Source organism: Amblyomma mixtum, chromosome 3 (assembly GCF_055824585.1).
Source record: "Amblyomma mixtum isolate Tamu chromosome 3, ASM5582458v1, whole genome shotgun sequence".
Taxonomy (NCBI): domain Eukaryota; kingdom Metazoa; phylum Arthropoda; class Arachnida; order Ixodida; family Ixodidae; genus Amblyomma; species Amblyomma mixtum.
In genome coordinates this window covers 351,878,202-351,891,948 of record NC_143014.1, presented here as the reverse complement: position 1 = coordinate 351,891,948, position 13,747 = coordinate 351,878,202, and the positions used below count along the sequence as shown (strand labels likewise).

Sequence of the window (13,747 nt, the reverse complement as noted above, 5' to 3'; positions counted from 1 at the left end):
CGTATGCTCCGGTACAGGAGCTTGCTAAGCAAGCTGGAGAAGCCTGAGGTGCATGGAATGTTCATTTTTTTTTCAGACGGAAAGAACTTTGGCCAAGACCAAAAACCTAACTGCCGTAACAACAGGTGGCTTTGTGCAAGTGCTTATGAGGTGCCTACAGTGATACTCATAGAATTTTCATTGTCTGTTGTGTTGCTTTCTGGGTACAGCCACTGTGACAAGGACTGCATGTCATTTCATTTACTGCGTCAACCAGTATGCTTCCATTTTGGAAAAAACTGCACAGTATGAATAATAAAGTGTGAATATACAAGAAGCTGCATGCCTAGACAGATGTGTGTTTACAGCGCTGTTGTCTATGGCAATGGAGGACTTTGTTCTCAAATACCTTAAGCACCTAGCATGCTCAGCGGAACAAGAAAGAGTGCTTCACTACAGAGTGAGTTGATTCAAGACAACCACTGAAAAATGTCAGTCCTATTCAGACTGACCATCAAAATGCCTTCTCCGTAGCAGAATAAAAAAGCTGCTCTTCATCACCCATTGGACATCACCACAACACAAACGTTAGCAAAAGCTAAACTTACATAGCCAATTTTGGAATTTTTAATCTTTCTTTGCAGCCTGAAAAAAAATAAAAACTACACACAAGCAGCTCGGTACACACCCTGAACTGCATGTTGACAAGCATGCTCCACAGCTTTTGTGATCACACCTGTGCTTAAATAGAGGCAAAATTTGCACACTACACTTTGCTCCACTAACTAACAAAGAACATTACAAAAATTTCACTTGGCTTATACAGCTGCACACAACTTGCTGCTTTTTTCATCTCTGCACAACACACCACTTTTCTGAAAGCTTAGTGCAATAAGAAAGCCAAGAACGCATGCTGCCGGGCCAGTTGGTGCTGTATGAGGGGAAGAACTGGGCGCAAAAACCAGACGAGGGACGCAAGAAGGTGCATGTGAATGTCTTACGCGTCTTCTTACGCCCCTCGTCTGGTTCTTGCGCTGAATTCATCTCCTCGGGATATGCAGACAGATCCTCAGAAGTAATTTGCCATGAAAAACAAAGCTATAATGCCCCTGGCCTCACCAGTGAAGGGAATGAGAAAGCTGTCAAGGCAGGCGTCAGTGCGGACAGGGATGTTGCACTTTACCCCAAGTTGCAGCAAGGAGAAAAGAAATGTTAGCATCCCTAAGCGATGCCTGTCAGCCACTTGGTCACGCGTCCAGATTCCAGCTACCCAAGTGGGGCCAGAGGGACATGGCTGCTTGCATGTGGCTGCTTACGCATGAGACATGGCCGCTTGCACGAGGAGCCAGTGGACAGCACATGTGTGCAGGTCGGTGCCTGAGCATTTCAATGCGCAAAGCTCCCAACTGCTGCAGTGGCACACTATACATTTCAATAAACTTGCCTCACTCTTTACAACTTTTCTGCACTTTTCTGTGAAAACAAAAAACTTGTACTGTAAGCAGGTTAAGTCCAACCTGGCTTAACTAAATCATTCATTATGATTTACGAGCAGCTAAAACAAGCGGAATCCTATTGCTACCAGTCAGGAATTGGCTAGAAATCTAGCTGTGCCAATCATCTATCTCCACCGGGGTACATCATTAAAGTCATTGTGTGTTGATCTGGCTAACAAAGCCATTGGCCCTGCAGATGGGTCTCTCGGGCGACTAAGCTGAGCTGGCATGGCTACATTAAATTTCAGAAAAAAGCTCTCTCAAGTAAAATAAAATGTGAAAATGAATAAAATGCCACTGTTGCAAAATACTACAAATTCATGCTTAGTGACACTGAAACAGCGTTGTGATGGGAAAGACTGCAGGGATAGATCACCTCAAGTTATATGGAAAATGAAATAAACGAGGCAGCACGTAGAAAAAAAAATTAATTTAGTCTTGAGAGGAAATGGACTAAGAGTGCACAAGCACAGGAAAAAAAACAAACTTGCAACAGGTAAAGGAGAGAGCTTAAATAAAAAGGAAGGCCCACTCAAGTCTTGGTGTCCAGTGATGAGCCAGGTAGGTGGTGCATCGGGCGAGGAGGTGTGGCGGGTCATCGGTGTTGTCCGTAGGCTCCGGTCGGTCACTGCTCTGGGTGGACGGCCGTGTCCACGGCAGGCATCAATCAATGCTGCCGCAGGAACCCCTCATACCTGTGGGGCCCGGGAGAGGCAGCCCGGGGAAGGTGCACATGGGGGCGGCCCTGTTCCGAGGCTGCCGGTCACGGGAAAGGCAGGAAGGGAACAGCGGCCTAGGGGTCTGGTGGCTCAGGCTGTCGACACTTCTCCTCTCCCTCATAGCTCAGCTTGTAAGGCTTCTCCAGCCACAGTGTAGCACCGGCTCCTTACCAAGCATGCGGAAATGCATGGGGAGAAAAAATTTCGCCTCGTTCAAGCATCTGTCATACAAGCACAGAATTATGCAAACAATACAGGCTGAACACCTCAGTTTCACAGCTCCAAATAGTGAAAATAAAGCAATCACTACATACACAGGCTGACTTGCACACCTACTTATCAGTTGTTGTCTTATATTCCCCTAGAACTTTTCTAACACTCAAGCAGGGGGTGAGAGAACATCAAAGGTAAAAGAAAATGCAAGTTTAGAATACAGAATGCATGATTAATATAAACAAAGAAGAAATGAGTGCCTTTCCAGATATGCAGCAAAAAATATCTGAAGAAAAAACAGGAGCAGAAACTGTGGTGGATAAACCAAGTTATCAAGCACAAGGCACAGCTCTTGAACCCAAAGAGAGAGAAATCCTTTAATGAAAAAAGCAGAGAATTTAGCCGGCATTTAAAAATCACTGGCATGCTATATCTGCGCGAGGAAGCGAATTTAGGAGAAAAGATGGAAGGAGACGGGCATGGAAAAGGTAAAAGAAATAAAAAGAGGAGAAGAAAAAATGCACTCATTAAATGCGTACTAAAGAGCACCGGCGAGTAACGATGCTACATATGAAATGATGAAGTGCAAAGTCTGACAAATGGGTTTAACAGCGTGAAGAATGCATGAGAGTAACATGCAAGGTGAAATCAGAGCTTGTCAAGATGTCCAATACCCTTTAAGTATGCAAACAAAAAGTTATTGCATGTCTCTGTTGCTTAGGGCGGGCCAAGAGACCTAAAACACTGTCCATTGTCAGAGGCACAGGGGAGAGCTTCTCCATGCAATATTCATAGTACGCTCGCTCGTCAGCACATGCAGGGCACTCAAGCAGGATATGTTCCACATCGTTGATCGAGCCGCAGTTTACACGAAATGGACTGTTTATTTGACCAAAACGGTATCGCAAGTTGTTTGTAAATGCAGTGTCCAGGTGAAGTTAGTGATAAATTGTTTCCAGATGACGAGGAATTCTGGGTTGGAGTCTTGACCTGGTATGTGGGTCGACTGAGGAAGAAATTGGTAGTGATGTGCCGGCAAGCACCAGAGCTGATGTGTTTCTTCTGAAGCAAGTATTTTAGCCATTTCGAATACACCAGACTTCGTGAAGAAAATCCGGATGTATCTCCAATGTTGGTGAATTTTACGGGCTCCATCTGCTTTTTCATTGCCACAGCAGCTCCTAATCTAGTACCATGCAACTTGCCATGTGCACTGAAAAAACAGATTGGCACTAGTAATTTCTCAATATGTACCAATAAAAATGCACGAAAAGACAGGAAATGAAATAAGTCAAAGCCTCTGCTCACAGTTCTTAAGAGCGGAGAACGGCTGACACACCACAGCGGAATGTCATAAAAACATGTATAGTCGTGCCTCATTAATATGGACACTTTGGTTCCCGAGTAAAACTGACCATAAAGAGAGTCGTGCGCAATAATGAATCAGGAAAAAGAACAAAAAAAATAATCGGAAAGAAAAAACCAGCTTTATGATTGCGGACTGCTTCTGCACATAGTGGCAGGCAACGAGGTGCAAATGGGGTAATTGTGGTACTCCAGGTGCATTATCCATGCCGCCCTTATCTTTAAAATCATGCGGTGCTGGTTTAAAGGGGCCCAGAAACACAATCTTAGTTAACTGTTTTGCCTGTTGATTGCATACAGTGAGTTATAATGGTGCTATTAGCGTCGGTAACACCGCGTATATTCCGTTTTTTAATATTTTAATGTCCCCCCAAAAACAACTTCATGGCTCTGATGGTGTGGAGGGTTTTTAGCAGCGGATATGACATCACCTGGCGCGAGCTTGATGACCGGACAAACAGTAAATATACTGCAAATTGTGTGAATAAATAGGGAAACATTTTGTCACCTGTCTGCGTTTTATATTATATCAACAAAGACAATTTGTTTGTCTTAGCTAAAAGCCCTGCAAGGCATGTAAAATAAAAATACACCACCAGGGGCGCTCTGGCATGGAAACAACGCTGCCAGTCTCACAGAGAGCAGGCAACCATGGAGTACAAACTTCCGCGACGTGCTCTGGCTGGCTGTTTTGATTGGTTGCGCCACGCGCCGTCATTGGGAGAGCGAAATAGGAGTGGGAAGCCCCGCCAAAATCGAGTTGAGGGCAGCGTTTTTTTTGCTTGTATTTTCAAATTTCTTCATTGAATAACTCCCGTTCGTGTGCACCGATTCCTGTAATTCTTTTTGAGTCAGCATCTGTGTGACATAAAGAACCCACCTGAAGTATAGCCGGTATTCCCCCAGGCAGTGTTTCGCAGCCCCTTTAAGCCTATTTGGAGCATCCAGTGGGCAATGAGACGCGTAATGGTGCCTCTTTGTGCAATGGAGCATCTCCTACTACGACTGTTCACATCTCAAGATCTCCGGACTCACTCGGATGACAGCTGCTAAATGTGGTTTGCAACGCAGCACACAGAAAGAATTTCATTCGCAGCCATTCATGGAATGCAGCAAATGATGAAGTGCATCCACCAGGCACCCTGCCACTGCAAAGCTCGGAACAGCACACAAACACACAGAGGCCATTTGCACTGCCTTTACTTAGTGTTCTCCACCTAGAATGCAAGGGGCAACACATCTGACAGAGCATTTGGGATTTTCTTCTCGTCGATGTCCATACTAATGGGACAAACATAGATGGGTCCCAATGGGCCCCTTACATTTTCAACCTGTCCACTGTCTGGACCACACTCGTATGAAAAGGCGTAAGTACTTTTAAAAAGTATGGTCCCGAGAAAAAATATGCATGATTAGAGTCATTCATAATAACAGGGCATTATTAACGGGGCACAACTGTAACCTGAACGAAAGCCAAGCCAATGCTTGCAAATGGCTCTTTAAGATGATTGAAAAAGGATGGACAACTGGGCGAGTTGGTAATAATTCACTGTGGGTGGTACAGTGCAAACTACATGACAAACAAAAGTCGTCTTCTTGTTTTTGTCCATCGTCTAGTTCGCACTGTACCACCCACAATCTCTACGATAGCTCCAAGTTTAGTGAAATGAGGCCCTACACCCAACACGTCAGAGCAAACCCACTGGAAACCCCTTTGGGGAATCACACAAAGTAAAAAAAAAACAAGGAAGCATTCACAACAAAGCAGACAGCTTAGAAGACGTAGATGTTATGGTTCACTTGGCTTAGCCTCATGCTTGTGTCTTGCTACATTCCTAGGTAAGATTTCTCTAATGTATTCTCTTCTTCCCAGTGACTTCATCTGCTTCATATGATTCTAAAAGTAGTTCAGTGATTTCACTTTTTCCTCCCCTTGTACTTGTTTTCGTGTTGGACCTCACTCTCTGTGAGCATTTTCAACAGCACATGTTAAGCCTCTGCTTATGCTCTTAAAAGCTGCTCAGCGATTAGTTTCTTCTCTCATTCACTGCCACCCCTTAGTTGAGCAGTGAGAAAAATTACAAGGAACAAGCACACCTGATAAAGGTCATGACACGCTCTTTGAAGCAGTAGTGAGGTCACTGAGCTTCTACAAATGTACCAACTGGTACCACACTCTGATCACTGACTGTCTTTGACTACTGGACACGAGAGCAGGGAAGTCCAACTTCCTCCTCCACAAGTACTGTCTTCACAGATTGGCCAACAATGCAGCCACGTCCTTTTATTGCTCGTTTTTCCTGAGCACTTTTGTAGCTGACAGAACTTCACAAGCCTGTCAAGAACCGGCAGAAGACCTTACACTCAGAACACAAGTGTAGTGAATTGGTCTTGTTTGCTAGCATTGATATTTAAATCAGCGCAAAGGATGGGACACAAGAAAGGTGACACTACTAGCGGCACCACAGCACTCGTGGTGTCTCCTTCCTTGGGTCCTGTCCTTCGCGTTGTCTTAAATCTTACATTCAGAAGACAGCAAAAACAATAAAGGAGAGGGGACAAGACAATGCGATGCTGCACCATAACTGTCTTTGTGTACACGATTTTCAATGCTTTGTCAAAGTGGGGCCACACCACGGCTGGCACAATTTGACGATGCTGAAACAGATTCTGTTCCATTTCTGCATTTTCTATCATTTGTCAATGGTTGAAGAGATGCCATCCCCAAAGTTTGCACTTCCATATTGTCACAAGCACAGTGATGAGGAGGGTGGTGGGGGCATGAGGCAGATTCAGCCAGCGAAGAAGGCTGAGAAATATATGAATGGAATTGAATTGGTACGATATAGGAAGCATACATCAACGTCACAGTGGCTGCCATTTTGAAGTGCAGGCAGCATAGCAAAAGGCTGCAGATGTATGTGATTTGCTTATCAGGAACTGCTCTGGCTTACAACGCTCAAAACTGCACGCTGTAACATGAACCCATGCGAACACCACTGATGTGAGCCACACTAGCGCCATTTGCTGACGCCACTCACCATGCTGGTGTTGCTAGTGATGGCAGCCTTAATTATCTGCACATCAGCCTTCATCGTCTCGGGGTCAACCGGAACATGGATTGCCTTGATCTTCAGGTATTCACCCACCTGTGAGGAGACACACAGCACGCCCTTTGCACTCACCACCCTATTCGATGATGCAAGGGATCGCAGCAGAGAGAAGGTGCGCTACTTGCTTCGTGCGTGTATCAGACATGGGAGCTACACAGCATGCTTACCTCAGAGCTCTCGATAGCTGCCCTATTAAAACTACTTCCAGCTTCAGAAACACAGTGCTGGTTATAAAATGCACCTCGTAAGTGTCCCTAGAACTTGGTTACCACACAAGGAAACTATTTGCCAGTCTAATGACACCTTTTTTCACACCTGAAGCTCAGTCGGGCACGTGTAGGGCTAACTCATTGCCACACAACTGTTGCCATTATTAGACACCAGGTGTTACCTGACAAGCTCCTCGTGCAATCATTAATTCAGGATATGGCACAAAAGAATTCACTGCTACTGCTTTGGAGCATTAAACTCCCCATACATGCTGCTTTCGTCGATTTTCCCCAGAAGAACAGGCCTTATGTGAAGTTTGCAATTTCCACAAAGTCCCCCTTGAATTGACAAACTGCCCATTAGTTTAGACAAGCTTGTTTGACAGAAGCACTCTGTCGGGCTTTGCAGTTGTGAAGAAACAGTTGTCATATTTCTCTGCAATTAGGGGCAGCAACAGGATGGATGGACACTGGATTTTCTGGACTGTCTGTACAGCAGGTTTCTATATTAACGAGGCGTAAATACATTGAATGGGTTTGGTCCCCGCAAAAACTGTGTAATTTGAGTGCTCCATACTAACAGGGGTCGTATTTATGTGACACGACAGTGTGTGTGTTTTGGCACGGTCAGGCAAGCCAATCACTCGAAGTGTCTGAGCGAGGAGACTTGCATTCGCCACACGCTGGTAGCAATTCCAAACACTGGTTCGCGAGGCTGCCCCACAATAACTTTTTTTTTTGACCTGAGAATGCACACCCCAGTTACTCTTGCTGTGAGTGGTACATACATTTACGAGCTACGAAATCGTGCTTGTCCAACTGGATAGCGTAGCAGTGAAAGCCTCCGAAAAGAAAAGTGGCCACAAGGCACCTCAACTGCAGTTTTCCCCATAAATAAGTAAAGCACCAATGAAGGTCTCGAAGGTAGCTGCGCAGCACGAAGAGCTCACCTTGTGATTGCACTGGAACTTGGTTACAACGTGTCATACATGAACACTGCAGCATGGCTTTCTGCTTGTGCTTAAAATGCACTTAGTGTCATAACTGGACAATAAACTGAGGCTGGCAGGTACACAACCATAATAACAACTCGAACAGCCCCATTCCGGCCACAGACACGAACGGCCAGCAGCACGCAGAAGAATGATGCTGATGGCGATTGGTAGGCTGTCCCAGGCAGATGGTGCTACCCATGGAATGAGTTTTTTCTGCAACTGACACTAAATATGCTGAAAGCATGGATCAGAATTAGAAAGGACACCATAACTGCACTATAAATATAATGAGAGCTGACAGCAAAAATTACAAAAGTACAGATTTTAGACAAAACAGCTATCGTAAACTCAAAACTGAAACTCAGCAGAGTGCAGTCGACAGGAGACTTCGAAATTTTTTTGTCATCTATGCGCTTAGTGTCGCACTGACCACAGACCAAGGTTAGCATGGCTCGATGGGAAAGTTTTCTTTTCGCTGTGCATGGTGAAGACAACTGCGCCAACTTGAGCCTCAATTTTGTGGCGTCAAAATGTTATACCTAAAAGTGGAACAATTTTTTTCTGTCTGAGTCACGACATCGCCTGCGTCTGTGCCACAGCTGCGGCAGATCTGCTAGGCACGAGAAATGTCATTTCAAGCAAAAATTTAGAAGGTACATATGTATATTGGAGGTCAAGATACTCTTTCTGGAATAAAATGCTCTCTCCTAACCGAAACAGGGTTTACTTCAGTTCCTTAGTATGCACTGATATTGGACAGTACACGGGCCTCTAGCATTTCGCCTCGATTGAAATGCGACTGCCGCCGCCGGAATAAAACCAGTTTTTCGGGTCAGAAGCTGTAACCAGAACGGCAGCTGAACAGAGGTGCTGGCATGGATGGAAGTGGGTGGAAGATATGGCGAAGGTATTGTGCTGTCTCAACCCCTTTTCTCGCAGCATCATTGCGTTTCGCAAGGACGGGTAAAGAATACAGGCTGAGATAAACCGCGTTTACATGAATACGCAATGCCGCACCGTATGACTCTCGGAAGCGACACACCGCTGTTCACGTACGTACCAGTCAGACGAGATGGTGGCCTCTCACCCAGTGCATGCGGCAGAGGGGTCCAGCCGCTCCCATCTTGAGCGTGCGTGGTCTCCTTTGTTGTCCGGCTGAGGAGGTGTTTCATTCCTGCCCCAGGGAGGAAGGGCACTTCAAACCTCGCTGCAGGCACCATCACCAAATCATCCTGCACAGAAGCATCATTGCATAAAAACTTGGAAATGTATGCACTTTTTAATTACCCTCAATTGCCAGGCCAATGAACCCTGTATTTACTGTGTAGGGTTTTCATTGCTTGAGTGCTTTTGTATAGTATTGTATTTCTAAATGTGTTTGTAAAATTGAGCATGCTTAATCAAATTTTTTTGTTGTGATTATTAATTCTCACTGCACCTGCAATCCACTATGTAGTTGCTATCTGCCATATTTTCACTATGCGTCATATGTACAATTATTAACAGGAGGCACCTCCGACAGTCTATACAGTCCAACCTCGTTATAACGAAGTCGCATTTTGCGCGGAAATTCGTTCGTTATATCCGATATTCGTTATAAAAGCATGCACTCAAATTACGGCAGAAAAGGTCTGTTTATAAACCCAAGTAAAGGCACTTTAGGATGGACAGCACAGGGTTGAAAAAATGCACTATTTTTTAATTTAACGCGTGGTATAAGCATGTCAAACCTCACCTTGCATTTCATACTGGAAAGCAAGAGCGAACTCACAAGTCGGGATGCTGGCCAGGTGCAAAAACTAATTTATTTAAAAAACGATGTAATCTTCGTTTGGCGGCACTTCACACTATTTGACAGGTTAAATTTTTCGACGAAATCAACACAGAGCAGTGCTTTCCCGATGTCAGCTGATTTGGCCACAGGTAGGTTCCCGAGGTACCCCCTCAACTTCGCCATCTTCACATGCATTGCTGTTTGTAGCATCATCTGTAGAAACCACCTGATCAACAATTTCTTGGTCGGTCAGTTCGGGCGCCACAGCCAAGTTGTCATCTGCACAGATGAATTCCTCGAACGTAACGTTCGGAACCGCCAGTTGACGCCATGTCGTCTCGCCGAAATTGTCCGCTTGCCTTCCAGTTGCATGCGGAAGCTTTCTGCCTACTTCTCGCAGTTCTCGGCGCCAACGGCTGCTTCTTCACCAGACAAGACGTGGCAAACAATCCGACGGCGGTCATTAAATCGCTGCAGCCAGCCACTGCTTGCATGAAAGTCATTGTGGCCTCAGGCGCAAGTCAGACTTCTCGCCTTCATTTGAAGGACGGCACCAGACAAAGGTTACGCGCTATAGCGTCCTTGAACCATGCAAACAAAGCATCTTCAACATCCTGGTGATGACAAAGCCTTACACCCTTGCTGTCATTCTTCACAACGCCTGCAGAGAGGACGTTTGCAACCTTCTGCCTTGCGCTCAAGATGGTTGATAAAGTGCTAGGCGCGACACCAAAGTCCGCGGCAATGACTTTTCTTTACGCCCGCTGTCGACCGCCCTGAAGATCTTTATCTTCGTTTCAAGCGAAACTGCTGCAAGTTACGACGCGTTCCGCGACGGCGTCCACGGAATGGACTACAGAGATCATAGAGATAGCGCGGAGATAGCGCGCGAGTCGGCAATCGTGCCGGCGGGGTGGCCGGGGAGCATGGGCTTTGGTTCGATCACGTGTCAGTCACATGCTACGCAGCCGTTGATGCTAGATTCATTCGCTCTCCCTAGATGGCGTGGCGTGCGGAAGCGCGGGTGATTCAAACACATCTTAGGTGCGGGCGATTCAAAAGATCAAAATTTAGCGTGTTTTGAAATTTTTTCCTCCTTGTTTGCGCATTTTGAGCGCTGTGAATACAAAAACTGCTTCGTTATAACCGATATAGTGTCGAATTTTTAATTTTTCGTTTCGTTATACAGGTAGAACTCCCATAGAAATAAAGCATGTCCAACCAAACTTTTCTTTCACTTCGTTATATCCGATAATTCGCTGTATCCGTGTTCGTTATAACGAGGTTCGACTGTATATACTCTGGGAGCTCCTTTTGACTAATTTATGTACCTCATATGTGTACTGATATTTCCATAAAAAATTATAATATTAAAATATAATAATGTGTGTCAACAAAATTTTCAATGGTTATTCGTCATCTGCATTTACTCCATCCTGCTTACGTACTGTTATATTCACACTGCCCATTAAGGTAGACTGGACACTGGAGGTCTCATTTTGTGTTAATTTGATTCGTATATTATTCCAGAATGTCAACCAGGCCGGGGAACATGGTCGTGATGATATTCCTCTAGCGTAATTCACAAATTGTGAATGATTCACCAACTTTGCTAAAATCTTTGCAAACTGTCCCATTACCTTTACATGAATGTGTCCTAATGACTTGGATAGGTGCAGAGTTCATGATATTTTAAGAACAAGCAACAAATTTATAGGAATGCTTTTCATCTTAGGCCTACAATGAAAAAAGCATGTGAATTGCATTGGGAACAAGACAGCCATCAGTTCTGGTTTATTACAGCAGAAATTCGGTGATTTGCCAAGTGATTTCAGAATAGAACTGCTAGTCATGCGTGATAAATATTGGAATATAGATGTGTTTGTCGAGGCCTGCAGAGATGGGCACTTATAAGTACTTATAAGTAAACTGAAACAAATTCCCAACAGTGCAGCTCAATTTCCAAAGGGAAATTACACACAGGAACTCAGAATGACAGAGAGCAAATGCAAACTGAAACAGAAAGTATAGAACGACACAACGAGCCCGGAAAAAATCTTGGATTAAAAATTTTGGCCACAATATTTAGAACTATATAACTGCTGTTAACTGCGAAAAATATATTAAACCAAAAACTTGCACACTGAAGCATTTCACGGTCAAGCAGCTTTCCTTTAAGGGTGATGTTTTTTATTATTCTGTTTTTTACCTGCCCTTGAGTGGAACAGCTTGGTGTCAAGTACTGTTCACAGCTTATCCAAAGACGCTTTCTACTATGATTTCAATGCGTAGGCTGCCTCTTTTTAGCCATTTTTAACTCCTTGCTGTAAAGCCCTATGGGTGGTGCAAGTAACTCCTAAATAAAAAATAAAGATTGATATTCACAGAAAGGTAGGCACCTTTTTTAAATTTCTGAAGACACTAAGCTCCCCTGCCATCAAAGGAGGCCTCACTGTGCTCAGCACCGAAAGTCATTATGCAGTGGAGAAAAGCAGCAAGCACATATACCAAGCATAAAAAGCTGGTCCCCAAATGAGAGAAGCCTGCACTTTCAGAAGCACTGTAACTCATGTTTTGTAAGCTAGGCACCTGTAGCTTGTGGAAGGGCTTAACAACAATATTAGAGATTGGAGCAAATAGTGGGCTACTGTTATAGATGGCACATCCATCTCAAAGTATAGGCACAAGAAGAGAGAGCACTGGATAAAATATTAATAATGACTACTGTTTGCACCAGCTTTTAACGGTTAGGGTAGGTCGTGCTTATATCATGAGATTTTCAGTAATCCTTAAATGCCAGTTTTAAACAAAAGTGGGTTTTGCATAAACATAGCACAACTACTTTGTGTAGGCGTTTTAAGATTCCTGTGCCCTGTACTATAATAAGCTAGACAACACGTATGCCATGATTAAACTGTTTACAACAATGTCTAAAGGAAATGATCGTACAAACCAATGCATTGTTCTAGTCTACCTGACTGTCACTTCAGCTCCTTTATTTCATTTTTGCCAAATCAATCATGCGACACAGTCATCCGCAACTGCAACTTTCATGAACGTTTGACGATTCTTTGTTGGTTTATTGGGGTTTAACGTCCCAAAGTGACTCAGGCTATGAGAGAGGCCGCAGTGAAGGGCTCCGGAAATTTCGACCACATGGGGTTCTTTAACGCGCACTGACATCGTACAGTACACGGGCCTCTAGAATTTCGCCTCGACTGAAATTCAACCGCCGCGGCCGGGACCGAACTCGCGTATTCCGGGTTAGCAGCCCAGTGCCGTAACCACTGAGCCACTGCGGCGGGGTGTTTGACGATTCAGCAATTTGGAAAGAAATATGGCACAACCCAAGACGAAGAATATATATGGGCACAATGAGTATGGGCTGTTACGACAATTTCTGCAGTAAATCACGAAAAAAAAACATACGCTGAAAACCTACATGCCAGAAAAAACACTGCGCTTGGCCTTTCCAGCAAACCGCTGCGCTAGAGAAAAGGTTCAACAGCGACAGTTACGCAAGCAAAGCATCGACAATCAAACAAAAGTGCCGGCAGGAATATTGGCCTACTTATCGTGAAAGGCCAGGAATCTCACACACTGCAGGTGCCTCACTCACGATTTCGCACGATTGCATGGCCAGACAGGCACGGCGCAGCCATTTGCATTCACCAGGGGCGCGATTACGAGAAATCGTCTCAATTTTGAGACTCTGACGTCAAAATGACGACACCGCGAGTTGTTGACCGCGGAATCAACCAATTAGCAGCGAGGTTGTGGTGTCTAATAGTAGGGTTCCACCCAGGAAGCATTTAGTTGCGCAATAAGGGACCGTATACTAAAGTTTTGCTGTAAACACGCCGTTAATAATTTGAAGAATGTTT

At 44.7% G+C, this 13,747-nt stretch overlaps 1 long non-coding RNA gene across 4 annotated transcripts in view; it reads right to left on the bottom strand.

Annotated features, from left to right (window-relative positions):
- Nucleotides 1-13,539, bottom strand: part of LOC149356373 (uncharacterized) — a 35,368-nt gene extending 21,829 nt beyond the window's left edge. Inside the window, exons 1-4 of one of the 4 annotated variants that reach the window (XR_016291637.1) lie at nucleotides 13,483-13,539; nucleotides 9,150-9,321; nucleotides 6,814-6,921; nucleotides 668-2,360 (exon numbers count right to left, since the gene is read on the bottom strand). This is a non-coding gene — a long non-coding RNA (uncharacterized LOC149356373). The other 3 variants (XR_016291636.1, XR_016291635.1, XR_016291638.1) reach the window with 3 other exon arrangements.
- Between the last annotated feature and the right edge of the window lie 208 nt (nucleotides 13,540-13,747).